Genomic DNA, 13,311 nt, shown 5'->3' on the forward strand with positions numbered 1-13,311 from the left:
TCAAATGATTATTATTGTTGATTTATTATTTAGGACATAAATCAAAATCTGTATAAATATAAAGCCATTATTGAAATAGTAACCAGGTTTATTTTCTTATATATTTGGAGCAATTTGACCTAATTAACAACTAACTTTAAATCAGATTCCATCAGTTTTTTTGTTTGTTAACTGTTCCTAAGGCTGATTGTTTTAGCTATAATAGACCAAAATAATAAAGAACTTTAAATACTTAAATGAACTTAACCGGCGTGTTTTTTTTTGGGGTGTCAAATTAACAGAACTTAAATTACACTTTCACAACACTGAAATTAGTTAAATTAGGTAAATTTGAAATTGGGCTGATAGGGATAAGTCCGACTACTGTACAATCGCATTGTGTGGAAATAAAAAAACCCGACAGGTTAGGCTGCACCGATGTGTATTTTGTCTCTTTTAATCTTTGAGACTTTTCATCTAGACCTTATTGGTGTTGGATATTATTTTTAAAAAAGTACTTAAAATTCCATAGCAAAAAAGAAAAAGCAATGCTTATAATTCAGCAAATAGTTTTATTCAAGGTTTTAAGAACCAAAAATCACATTATTTAGAGGGAAATTGTATTTTTCACCGATTCTCTAGACTTGCAGCGTAAATAAAGCTTCCACCTGATTAAAAATCGGAGGCTGCGGCTAGTCTGTGCATCGGTCCCTTTAAGATGCTGCGGTGCCTGAAGCCTTTGTACTCCGAGTAATAATGCGGAAAGTCTGTAAACAGCCTGGGGGAGAAAGTTGGTTCTCTCAAAACACGTCGAGAAGCAACATGTGTCTGTAGACAATGACAAAATTTCCTACAACGGATGTGCAGCCTTGAAAATACAGAAAAGAAGTAAACTCCGGAATGGTAAGGTGTGTTTGCACTCTATGACGCATTGGAAAAGCTACATGTTGAAGTTTTAATAATTTCTCAGATCTAACTCTGCTGCGTGTATTTCGTATATGTTAAACGCGAAAAAACACTCCCTAACAAGTTACACAAACAACGGTTAAAATTTATGCAAGCAAACAGGATCGAGTAATAGAAATAGTAAATGTTACTAATATTTAAATACTTAGCTAAGAAGAGTTACGTTGTATTAACACAAGGGCAAAATAGTGTAAGTATTTTCCTATCTACTTTACAATATACGAGTAGCATCTATTTCCAAGTGCGGTTTATAGTTTTAAGAGAGCCATTTTACGGAATTGATAGTACAGGGGGCTGTTTTTACCCAGCTCTTCCGTTGACCATCAGTTTTGTTGGTTGCCCCATTGACAGACGTTAATCAATTCAGTATAATGAATAAGAAAGAGTGGTCCCGTCCATAGTATGGTAATTACGTTGCCTTGAAAAACACTATAAAATACGATTAAATAATCGTATGTATACATTTCCCAACGAATAGTCATTTATTGTTTCTAATTTTCAAATTAAGTTGACGTTTTTAATGTGTGTTGACCTTTGTTAAAGCCACTTGCGACATATCGGTAGGTTTGTCTGACAAAGCAGTTAGAATTGTTTGCTAGTTTACAGCTTACATGGTAAAAGAGCAATAACAGGCTTACTTTAATAACTCTTAAGGTATTGTTTCAGCAGGTGGAAAGATTGCTCTGAATGCAATAAAAGTTCTTATTCAACATACGAGTGCTATTGATGGTGAGCCAGTATTTGGATGTCATTTTTTTCAAAAGGTAAAAGATTAATTACTTGTTGCTGAAACAAGGCTTTGTCTGTTAATTTCATGCCTGTAAATACTGCTAAAATCAATGTGTCTTCATATATCTGTCTTAATGTTTAAAAAGTACTGTTTGTTCTCCATCACATCGGAACTCCAAATTTACATGAATTCTAAAAAGCTGGCAGGGAAAATTCTAAAAGCTGGCATTCTTTACACAGCAACCTAGAAGTCATAGTACTGCCTCTGTGCCTGACATATTTCAAGTGCTGGCCCCTGTCAGGTGTTTTCCTCCTCCTGTGGTTCAACTCTGTCATTCCCAAACATACATCACCACAGTTTGAACTATTCGTGTTAGGTCTCCGTGTCCTGCTGGTCAGGTTAAAGAATTCAACCACTGTCTCTGGAACTGGCTTACTTGAATTTTTTGATGATGTTCTTAAAGTATTGCGTTGGCAGAAGCAAAATGAATTCTGAAGCATGAAGAAGCGATTTGTCTTTTAATGTAGAAGAAAATGCTTCCATACCTATTGGATGGCACTTTGCTATGCAGTGGCAGTGCCAAAACATACTGCCAATGTGAAGGAAGGGTTCATCAAGAGAAAATAAGGAAAAAAGATGCCATTTCAATCTCCTGTTTTAAATCCAATTGATCCAATATACACTACAATAAGAAAAACAACAACCCAGGAATAAGCACAAACTCAAAGTGCCTTAAGAAAAGGTTTGGTAAAGCTCATCTCGGATAATTTCACAAGAGGTTTGCTGAGCTCAGTAGGTCACAGACTTCATGCAGTTATGCAGTTATTGTCTCAAAGGAATCTGCAGCAAAGTATTGACTATTAAACTCTAAAATTACTTAAACTAAACTGTCCGAGTACTTAAGATCACTTGAAATCACTGGATTGGACATGAAGTATGTCTTTGTTGTAAAGATCAAATGTATGGAAGGAAGTTCCCAAACTAAAACATACATTAAAACACTTATCATCTATTTTAATCTCACAAGCATACTGTAAATACAATTGCTTCACTTTGAGGTACTGTGCCAGTACTTCTGAAGGGCACTGTATATTTTGCTTGTTACAATTCACTAGAAAATAACACATCCAAAAATGTTGTCCACATTACTTCTTTGTATGTCCTCTTTTTGTGTGCATACACAATATTGTTGTAGTCTTCAGTGCTTCTTTTTTTTGTGTATCACTGTGACTTGTTGGAATTTATTAATGCATTTTGTACTGTAATGGCTTGTAGTCATATCTTTTCTTTTATTGGCACCTACCAATAATGTAAAACTTTGTAAGTGCTGTCATTCTGCTTGTAAAGTAGTCTGCTAGGCTAGTAAAACATCACCTGTGACTGCCAGAAGTTTGCCTTTTCTTTTATGCCTTATATGTATTGTTATTGAGGTTATTTAAAATGCAATAGGTCTGTCACAAAAACAAATCTAGGAACAGTAAAAAATTGACAAGCAGCTCTCTCAGACCTTTACCATGCTTATTTATTTTTCTAATTCATTTAACTTGTTCTAATGTCAAATTTAATATCTCAGTTATTCACCTAGACTGTACATAACTGTGTTCATTTTTACTGCACTGTGGTACAGATGGTGCTAATTAGCAGATTGTGGATTTGTTAAAAATATTTAATCAGCAGATTGACTAAGATCTGACATTATTTTAATTGTTTGACATAACTTTTTCACCCTTCAAGAGGATGATGCAATCATTTTGAAAGTTGGAGTTTAGCTTTTCAGTGCTGTCTCTAAGTAATTCTAAACTAGGCATTTTTGAAAGTTATAAAGTGTGTATGTCACATATGTGTGTGTAATACCTAAAGAGACAGGGGCTATGCACTTACCATTGACATTTTCAAGCACGTCAGGCTCATATGCAACCTGTAGGACAAACAACAGGTAGTATCACATTAAAGGTCTCACTGTTGCGTATTGAGTTTAATCCGAGTTTAATCAAATAAGATGGGAGGACTTTTATTTTTGTGCTGTTGTAAAACTTAATGAGCAGTTTTGCTTCATGGGAAGAAATGTTTCTGATCTATTTGACTGTGATCAGATCCACATTGGAATGCAGCAGCATTAATTATTATTAATGAGCATTGATGTTTGAGTTTTCAAAATAGAATGATGGAGAAATCTTAAACTGCCCCCATTTCCTGCTTCTTCACTGAGAGCCTTGTACCCATTTTATCACATATTTGCATCTCAGTTTCTGAGTTGTAGAAATGCTGTGTAGATAATTGCAGAACTTTTTCAGAGGAGGCTGGTGCTCTAAGCCTTGCAGGAGACACTTGTTGATTATACTGGGGCTGTCAATATATTTGATTTTCTGAATTGTGAGACACCAGGTTTGGAATGGATCTTCACGTGCGTTGGTGTGTGACCCATATATAGTAGGTTTGCTGCAACAGGCTGTTGAACAAGACAGTACTGATTAGAGCAGATAAACATTACTTCCTCCATAACAACAGTTTTCTGTTACTTTCTTTGGTGTTTGAAACACTTAATAGCGTGCCTAATCTGGCACAGTCCACTGTGTACTCAGTCTAGCTGTTTCAGATACATTAAAGAGTACAGCACATATTTCCTAACTGGAAATCTGGAACCCTTGCTAATAGTATTATCCATTGTTAAAACTTTCTGCTCTCATTACAGTTTCATAAAATTATAGTACATATGGCTGTTGGAATCCAATATAATTGTCTTGACAAAAGAAGATTGTAATCGACTTAAAAACACGCTGAACATGAAAAAGAACGTGGGGTATTTGCACATTCTCAAACACGTAATTTGTCACTGTATTCATGATCATATTCTTTTTGTGTCTTATCAACGACAAACTAGCTATAAAAATGTAATTTATTGATTTATTTTTGCAATAGCCTGTAAATATACTTCTTGTTTTATGCACTTCCAGAAATGAATTTATGTTATTATTATTGGGACTTTCTGATATTTTTTAGCACCGTGTGCTGTTAGCGAGTCAATACCTGAGGCATGTGAAATTACTGTTCACAAACCGTGTGAAATTTTTGCTGAATCTGAGCTTGAAGCCATAGCTGTAAAGATTTGTGAAGGGAAAATGTCAGAAGCTGAGATGGAAAACACTGCTCAGATACAGTAGCAGAGTATCATAAATAACATGCTTCTGTGTTCTTGTTCCAAGAATTCACAGTTCCCTTCATAACAGAACTGTTTCCTGGTATCGGTTCTGGATCTTTTGGGAAGTTTGTTACGCTGCTCCTTATGAGATTTTTGAAGCAGAGGAAGAAATAATTATTGATTATATGATTCAATTTGTGCCCCTCTATGTCTGTGTCGGCATTCTGAGGCTCTGCTAGAGGCTCTGCTGATTCTACTATTCATAACTCTTTGCTTGTAACCAGAAGAAATCAAAAGACAATTGAAGGCATTAATGTGGAAACGAAAACTGTAGCATTGACGCTGAAGCTGAGTTCTTATTACAGCTTTTATGCTGCCTTGAGAAAGTGTGGTAATGTAGTGAAACAAAATGGAGCACACTCAAACACCTCGCTGTCCCACATCTTGGCCTTATGGGGTCTGACACAGATACCGAAGCCTTTGGTTTATATTTTGGGCATTGTAAGGGCTCTAAAAAATGTATGCTATTATTCAAAGTGCTTATTTCCATGTGGCAAGTCTTTGTACGTCAAGGCACAGAAGTTGAAAACAGAAAGTTAGGTTTATTTCAGGGAATAACTCATTTCAAAAGCCTTGAGCCTTGGGGAAAACACGAGACCTGTTTGAGTTTACATCATTTTGAACTTCTAGCTGGAATTAGCAATTCCAAGCAGAGAGAAAGTATTCTAGCCATCTAAACTGCCTCACCTTTGTGAATGTAGACAAACTGAACCATCAACAATTTTCTGTAGCAAAATAACGTAGCTGGAACTATGAAAGGCATGTGAACAGAACCACAGAGCTGGATGTGAAGAGGTTTTTTTCTGGTATGCTGCTCTTTAGAGCACACTGGACAGCATTGCTGTCCTGTAATAATGGGTGTGTTGAAGGTTAGTGAAGATTGCATATCTGGGGGTAAAGCTGGCAAATAGTATACAGCAGTGGCCAGTTTAGAAACCGCCTCTGTTAAAAAAAATACAATGAAGAGGGTGGCTTTCTACAGTTCCTTTTGTGAACAACCACGCTGTCTTTAGAGAGAAACCCTGCTGGTCATGTGACTGTTGTCCGAGGACAATTGCTGGAGTTTTCATTGGCCAGCCTCCCTTTTGAAAGCATCTGTCTCCAAGGCGACTGCAAGCGGTTCCCTTGTTCTTTCTTGCTGGGCACGTTAAATCATGTGCTCCATGGCACAGCATCAGGTAGAGTGAGCCTGTAAGTGCTCTGCTGCTCAGCGTGTTCTTATCCAGCAAAACCAAAACAAAGCTGGAGTTCAGAAAGGGTGAGTGAGTGCCAGGCTGGTGTGCCTGTTTGTGCTGGAGAAATGTTGTTTGGCAAACATTTTTGAAGAAATAGGGTCAAATTGGAAAGGGGTGGAGTACTGTAAATCAGCCTGTGGAAGAAAAGCCATGACATCATAACTTCATTGTAGGGAGTTTTTGTTTGAAATCTTTTTTGTATGGTTCTTGTAGATCAGTGATAGCTGCAGTTTAAGATGATGTTTAAGGTGTGCTCAGATGTGATTTTAAGATGGTATTTATGATAAAATTTTGTACTGTCTGTATGATGGTAGGATAATGTTTCTCAAACACTTGTACAGTGTGTCAGGCTGCTATTCCGCGGTGGCCAAGAGCTCCCTGGATATAAGTACTGTTTGTGTGGCGGTGCTGTGACGTCCTTGATGAAGATGAATAGCATTGTGCAGACAGGAGAGCAGAGTGCTCCACTGCAGGCTGTGTCAATGCAGTGTGATATCGTTTTTTTTTCATTTGGAAAATGTTGCTTAGAGGAGCTGATCAACACTGCACAGTCATCTCACAATCTGCTTAATCAGCCTTTTGCTTTCTGCTCATCCAGGTGGCAAATTGTGTGGCTCCCCATGACGGCTTTTCTGATGACATAGCCTCCCACTCTTCCAGGCAGAGAGGGCAGCTTCTTTGACTGTGAGTTCTCCTGTTACAGCCTTCAACTGTGTATTGTTCTCCTTACCTTTGATGAAACTGCCTGTCGTGAAAGCAGAAAAAAAAACTCACAGTCTTGAGAGTTTAAGGAACAAAGAAACTGCTTCCTGCCAGTAAAAAAAACAACATTTATTTTCAAAAGTTTGTATACAGGGTTAGAAATACTTACCAGCATGAATGTATCATTTTCTGTGTTCAAGCATGTATTAAAAGACTAATATCTTTTAAAATTGTAAATTTGAGTATTCAGTCAGCTGTAGCAACAGGCATGTTTGCACTGCAGTGACAGCCAAAGACAAAACATGAACCAAAAGGCACATTTTTTTACATTGTGCTGCTAAATGTTTCTACATGGAAGAATGTGAACACTCCTGAACATGTCTCCATCTTTCCATTGATAGAATAGTCATGGACTGGAGACATTTAGTGCAAATGCACTAAGCAGTCAAAACAAGTGTTTGAGGAAAGCTGACTTGACTATTGAAGACAAATACACTAAGAAATATATTATAGTATTGAATAAATGTGAAGGAATGCTCGTCAATAATTTACTGTTAACTACCAGTCTGTCAGTTTTTCAGTTTGTTAAACAAAGGTAATTAACACTTGTTTCTTCTATGTAGAAGGGATCACATCTCATGAGGAACTTACATTTCAGGGTTACAGTGTTACTTTTGGGAATATCATACTGCGTATATTTATGCCTCAGATATCATTTATGAAATATACATTAAACTGTGTTTTAAGATATATGTAACATCACTCAGAGATAATTGTTGCATTCATTCATTGCAGCAGCTATGGTGCTGCTGTGGACACTGTGCTTCTCAGACTTTCAGATGCTCAGAAAGGTCAAAGTTCACCTCACTGCATTATTAAAGCATGTTTTCTCAGTTCTGACAGACTTTCCAGTGCAGCTTGACACAACAGAAAAAGAGGAAAGAGAAAAGACAGTGGAGTGATGTATTGAAAGAGCTTTACCGCAGTGGGTCTTCAGCCAGTGTCTGAGGGGGTGGGCAGGTGCTGAAGCTCTGAATGCCAATAGTGTTTTTTAGAGGAACCTAAGTGTTCCGAGAGGTAGATAGATACTTTATTGATCCCGTGAGAGAAATTGCAGAAGCATTGGGAAGGTGGGAAGCACTATGGAATAAAGTTGTAAGAGTTATTCTGTCTCCTCCATTTCTGGATTTCTGAACCTTCCTGACAACATTTAATATTGCCCTGAGGGGTTCAATATGAACAGGGCATGCTGTTTAATGTTAGCTGGACAAGGATTCCAAATGGAAAAATTGGAACCTGTCACATTTGCAAAGAATTTAAACCACTTGGAAGTCCATTGCAGTACTACAAATTACTTTTTGTCACTTGTTTCTGGGTTTGCTTCCATAAGCCTGCATCACAGTACAGAAGTTTATTTCTAGATTTTGTTTCAGTTTAAGTCACATTTAGACAGTGTATATAATACCAATTGTTTTCAGTCAGGGACAAGAATATACAAAGTATTTGCAGATAATGGTTGGTTCTTTTCCAATGTAGTCAGCTACTCACTGTAGTTTTCTTGATTATAAACATGCTTAGGTGTTTGTGTATTGGAAACTTTATTCATGAGTTGTCACTGACATTTATTTGAATCCAAATAAAATCTACATATGTGCACAATTTTCTTAGAGTGTGCGGAGCTGCGTAAGGGTTTGGTGGATTTTACAATATGCTGTACCAGGTTTGGACAGAACAGTGCTGAACTAACATTTCCAAATAACCAGATACACCTTTTGTCTTCTCCATTAACCTTTATTATTATATAAGAATACTCAGCAATGAATCCACAATATACAGTATAGTGTCCCACTTTGTATTCTATTTTTTTTTTCATTTTCTTTCCTTTTCTTCTTTAAACCATTCTATGTAAACATTTGAATGCTATGTAGTTTATGATTGAATTTGAATAGCATGTGATGAACTTCCTGTGACCTTTGAGGTCATTTTCAGTATGGTATTGCTCATGGTATTGTTACTGGTAGGTGTGTTCTGTTCATGTTTAGCATTTGCCATCATAGATGCCTCTTTGTAAACAAGGGGACTTGTGTAATTTTTCTACTCTTTTTTTTTAAACGTGAAACAAAGCATTGATTCAGAAATATCTGATTTCCAGCCACACACACAGCTTTTTTTTTTTAAATTTTGACTAATTGTCCCTTATCTACAAGCACTGACACACATTGTCACACATTGTGGCTTAGTCAAAGACTATTGTGCGGTTTATCTCTCTGGAACATAAAGCCTTTTGTGGGATTATTTATATTTTGTCTCTCCTAATTATAATCTCTTTCCTGGGATGACAGATTGTTTTGCCCCTGTAACAAGAACGTCTCTATTGGAAATCTAGATTCTGAAAGAGCTGGAGTTTAATGGAACGTGCTTTTGTTTTTTAAGAGAGCAATTACATCTGTTTTTGGAGTCTGCCAACTTCTTCAGCAGATAATGTAGGACTGAAAGCCTAAACTCACTGTAATACGATAAAATTAAAAATAACAACCTTCTGTGCAATTCAAAGGCCTTGGATGAAAGAACATGCTTTAAGTCCTATTGTTTGCTTTCAGTGTTTAATCCCTTCTGAAAACAAAACTTGTGAAAATTCATCTTCTGCCAGACAGAAGTATGGAATGCTGCTCTCTACTTAAACATGATTGAATGGGATTTCAGGTTAGAAAGGTTTTCTATGTGGTTTATGTATGGATGTTATGATTTTGTTGAGTTTTATTTTAATACGTTCTTCTTTGCATATTGTTTCAAGAATTGTACTGCAATAAAGTTTTGTAATGTGAGTTCTGACTTGTTGCAGAAAGTACATCAGTTTCTTGATTTTTAATTAACAGGCGTTTCCCTCTTACACATTCCAAAGTTTAACCCCAAAAAACAAGGCTGCATCCCCAGTCTTGGCGCTACTCTGTTGCAGCACTTAATGAGCTCAGGAAAACATTAAAACATTTACTAATTGAAATACTGATTGTCCCTGTTTATACCAACTGGGGCTTTGCTGGAAGAAACTCCTGTACTGTCTTTTCAGATCTGTGTTCAGCTATTGTGCAATCTGCTTGTTCGACATGGCTGATGTCTCTGTCCACACATATATTCCAGTCGAGACTCTATTCTTTGTGCTGGCCAAGTCAGCAGTGAAAGTGATGGAGAGGTTGCAGCAGCTGAAGACAGAGATGGATCTGAACGTGCAGTAGGTGTTTCTAGTTTTGCGTGTTAGAATCCTGGTGGAAAAATATATGTTGTAAGAAATTATTCCTTGGCTGGATTGTGGGAGGAAATTGGTTTTTTTGATTACTGTGACTCCCATTTCTTAAAAATGTTTTATCAACCAAATCGATCAGTCAGTCCATTTTTATAGTGCCTGTTCATAGTGTACTTTACATCATGTGAAATCACTCCATATAGTAATTAGCATATAAAGTCACAAATGAAACATTTGCCCCACCTTGCTCACTTGTTTGGTATTAACTTATTGAATTTGAGGTGTCCTATATGAAAATGTGGGTCTTCTGTTTTCTGCCTTAAATGGCCCAGAAAATAAATTCTAATTCTGTCCCTTGGTCCTTGGTCACTGGTTTCAGGATTTTTAATAATTCACTCTAGCTCCCAACCTTCTCTAAGTTAAGAAAAACTGTTCCCCTAGCCTGTCTGAGTATGGCAGTCCATTCAGGCCAGAAATACAGTAAGTCCAGTTACTCTCCTTCATACTGCTTCTATAGCAGAAACATTTTCTTGTACTATAGTAACCAAATGTGATATCCTGATAATCTTCTGTGTGAGTTCTTGTATGACGTCCCTCAATTTAAATACTGCTTTCCTAACCTTTGTGGCACATTGGCTTTTAAAGCACAATCACTACATTTTAAGAAGCTACAAAGAAATCAAAATGAGCATGATCTCAACAATGTTTTTAAAACCAAGAATAAGGTTCAAGAGCATAAATCCGTAATAATCGGAGAATGTGCAGTTTATGTACCAAGCATTAGTAAGAAGTAAAGATTGGGCAAGCACCAGATCCGGCTCAATATTCTGAAATCTCTTTGGTCTCCCCATGCTGGATCTTTCAGATGTTACAATGATGAGAATAGATTTTTACATTAAAATTAAATCCTTTACAGGCTAGGTATGATCCCCATGCACTGGTACATTGTTACAATAAAACACTAACATTTACAATTCATTTCAACTCACTTTCTCTCAGAGTTTTCTGATGCTTTGCGGATTATAAAAGTCTAGGGGATGGTTCCTGTGAGGGAAATGTCTCTATTTTCTGTGGAGTTACTGTTTTTTTTTTTGCATGTAATGATTTCAGATAACGAGGAAACAAGGGAGAAGAAGAGTTAAGCTGCAATGACTACTGCACATGTTCCATACATACATGCTTGTCGGGTGGTTTGGTGTGTTTGGAATGCCCGGGTTCAGGTCCCCATGCAGGTCCCAAAACCACTAGGTTGATTTCATACTGGAGTTCTGTAACCAGAATAGGTTCAATCTCTTCGTTCTTCATAAAGCCACCATGAAAAACATCATTCCAGAGATCCGTGGTACAGGGCATTATGGGAGGCTCAGGCTCATTAAAATTCTGTGCATTCATGGTGACCTGCCTGAAGTCATGACTCCTGCTGCACGGCTCTGCTGGTGGGAGGGTTCAGCACATTTAATTTTACAACTGGGAGACTGGGAGAGTGCCATTGTGTTCCTAAAATAAAATAAGCTAATGAGAAGGACAATGGTACCTACTGAAGCGCAGTGACGTAAATGGCTCTGGGTTAAAAGCATTGGATGCCTAAAATTTTTGGTTTTAAGCTTCACAGGAGTGAAGGATTAATGTATTACTTAAAAGGGGTCTGGTGAGTCAAGCTACATAGGATTCTTTCTGAGGTGAAAGGCCCCCTTGCCATTACTCCCTCCCACGGTCTTCCTTTCTTGAAGTAACGTAAGAGCTCACTTTTAACATTGACTGGGGTTAGGGGAAGAATTGGTTGAATAGCATGCATGTCAACCTTTTTTCTCTAGTTAGAGCAACAGCTCATCAATCTGCTTGCTTGTGATAACATTTTGATATACAATTCCTCTAGTTTTCCAGTGTTCTTCAGTTAAATTAGATACAGCTTTTTGTACCTTGGGCTTCTTTTAATTGTATTTTAGGAATCTACTTTCAATGATTTGCAATGCCTGTACTTTGTTCAGAAAGTAATGCAGTTATTTTCTGTTAGGTGTAGGAAAGTGAGTTTAGACAAAGACTGTTTTTTGCCCCATCTGGTGTCCACTGACCCACGATCTGCTGGTAAAAAGATCTCTAGGGCTGGGTTTTCTTCAGCATAGCAGCAGTGATTAAACCCTGTCACATGGGCAGAAAGATGTCAGGGTGTCTGAAACGTTGTACATCCTGTGAGTCTTATGCATGTTTTACTGAAGGATTAAGTAGAATACGATAACTGTTCATCATCTATTGCAGAAAATACATCACGGTTCCAAAAGCTTTTTTCTTTACCCTGTCTTTACATAAACTGTGACATTGAATCTGAGCCCCCAAACACACAGAATATAAATACTTTAAATTTAATGTTTCCTACATTTAAAGTAGGAAACGGGACATTTAATGAAAATAGCAATACATTGTGCTGAAAAATAGAAATTGTCTTATTAATCCATGTACCATTTCATGTTCACAAATGGAGCACTGCAGTAAATGTGTTTGTTTAAGTGGAGTAACCAAGCATGTAAACAACATAAGCAGAAAAATGAATGATTAAAAGCACTCTCTGAGTCTGTCACAATATTTGCTTATGAACCAGAACCAGATACGGGCTGCTGCTCTGAAGTCTTGCCTTTCCCTGTGGGTCTACATACTGTACACTGCATTCAGCTTTTGGTTTGTTTGTCACTTTTTTAATCATGTACTGTATGTACAAAAACAGGACCAGAGCAAGGTCTAAGCCTAAGTCTAAGACCATTTGAATAAATATCCCAAATGTAGGTTATAGAAAAAATATTGTAATATCTACAGACATCATAAATTTCACCTTCTATACAGAGAAGAATAGGTTTTCATTCTGACCTATCACATTAGCTGCATCAAACTTTAGTTTTGAATCCACTAATGTTTAAAAAACACAAAAAAGTTGGAGACCCTGTCTCATTCAGGAATTTATGTGTCACGTTAATCGTGCCAGAAACATATGGATGAACATGAAGAATAACCAGCACTTTTGATGTGTACTGCTGAGGTGATTGTTAAAATGGCCACACTTCTTTGTGTTTGAGTACCTCTTTTCCTACTGGCTCAGGGGTAAGTTTGCTCATAAGAACAAACGAAAGGTTTAAAATGAGAGGAGGCTATGTGGTCTACCTATCCCATTCGATAGTAAGTAGCTAGCTGATCCAAGCTTCATACCTTCATGTCTTTCAAGAAATGGCTGGATATTGGCTGTAAAACATGGCTGGACAGCTTGTTCCAT

The 13,311-nt window shown here is 37.1% G+C and overlaps 1 protein-coding gene across 5 annotated transcripts in view; it reads left to right on the plus strand.

The window, feature by feature from the left end:
* The first annotated feature begins 710 nt into the window (after positions 1–710).
* The window catches only part of rassf7a (Ras association domain family member 7a), a 55,471-nt gene continuing 42,870 nt past the window's right edge, over positions 711–13,311 (plus strand). The window contains exons 1-2 of one of the 5 annotated variants that reach the window (XM_015338267.2): positions 711–887; positions 6,708–6,793. The gene's annotated coding sequence lies outside the window, so the exon portion shown is untranslated. Of the gene's footprint in view, positions 888–6,034; positions 6,133–6,707; positions 6,794–13,311 lie in introns of those variants that run through there. The other 4 variants (XM_015338266.2, XM_015338268.2, XM_015338270.2 and 1 more) reach the window with 4 other exon arrangements.

The sequence above is a fragment of the Lepisosteus oculatus genome, chromosome 21 (assembly GCF_040954835.1).
Source record: "Lepisosteus oculatus isolate fLepOcu1 chromosome 21, fLepOcu1.hap2, whole genome shotgun sequence".
Lineage (NCBI taxonomy): Eukaryota > Metazoa > Chordata > Actinopteri > Semionotiformes > Lepisosteidae > Lepisosteus > Lepisosteus oculatus.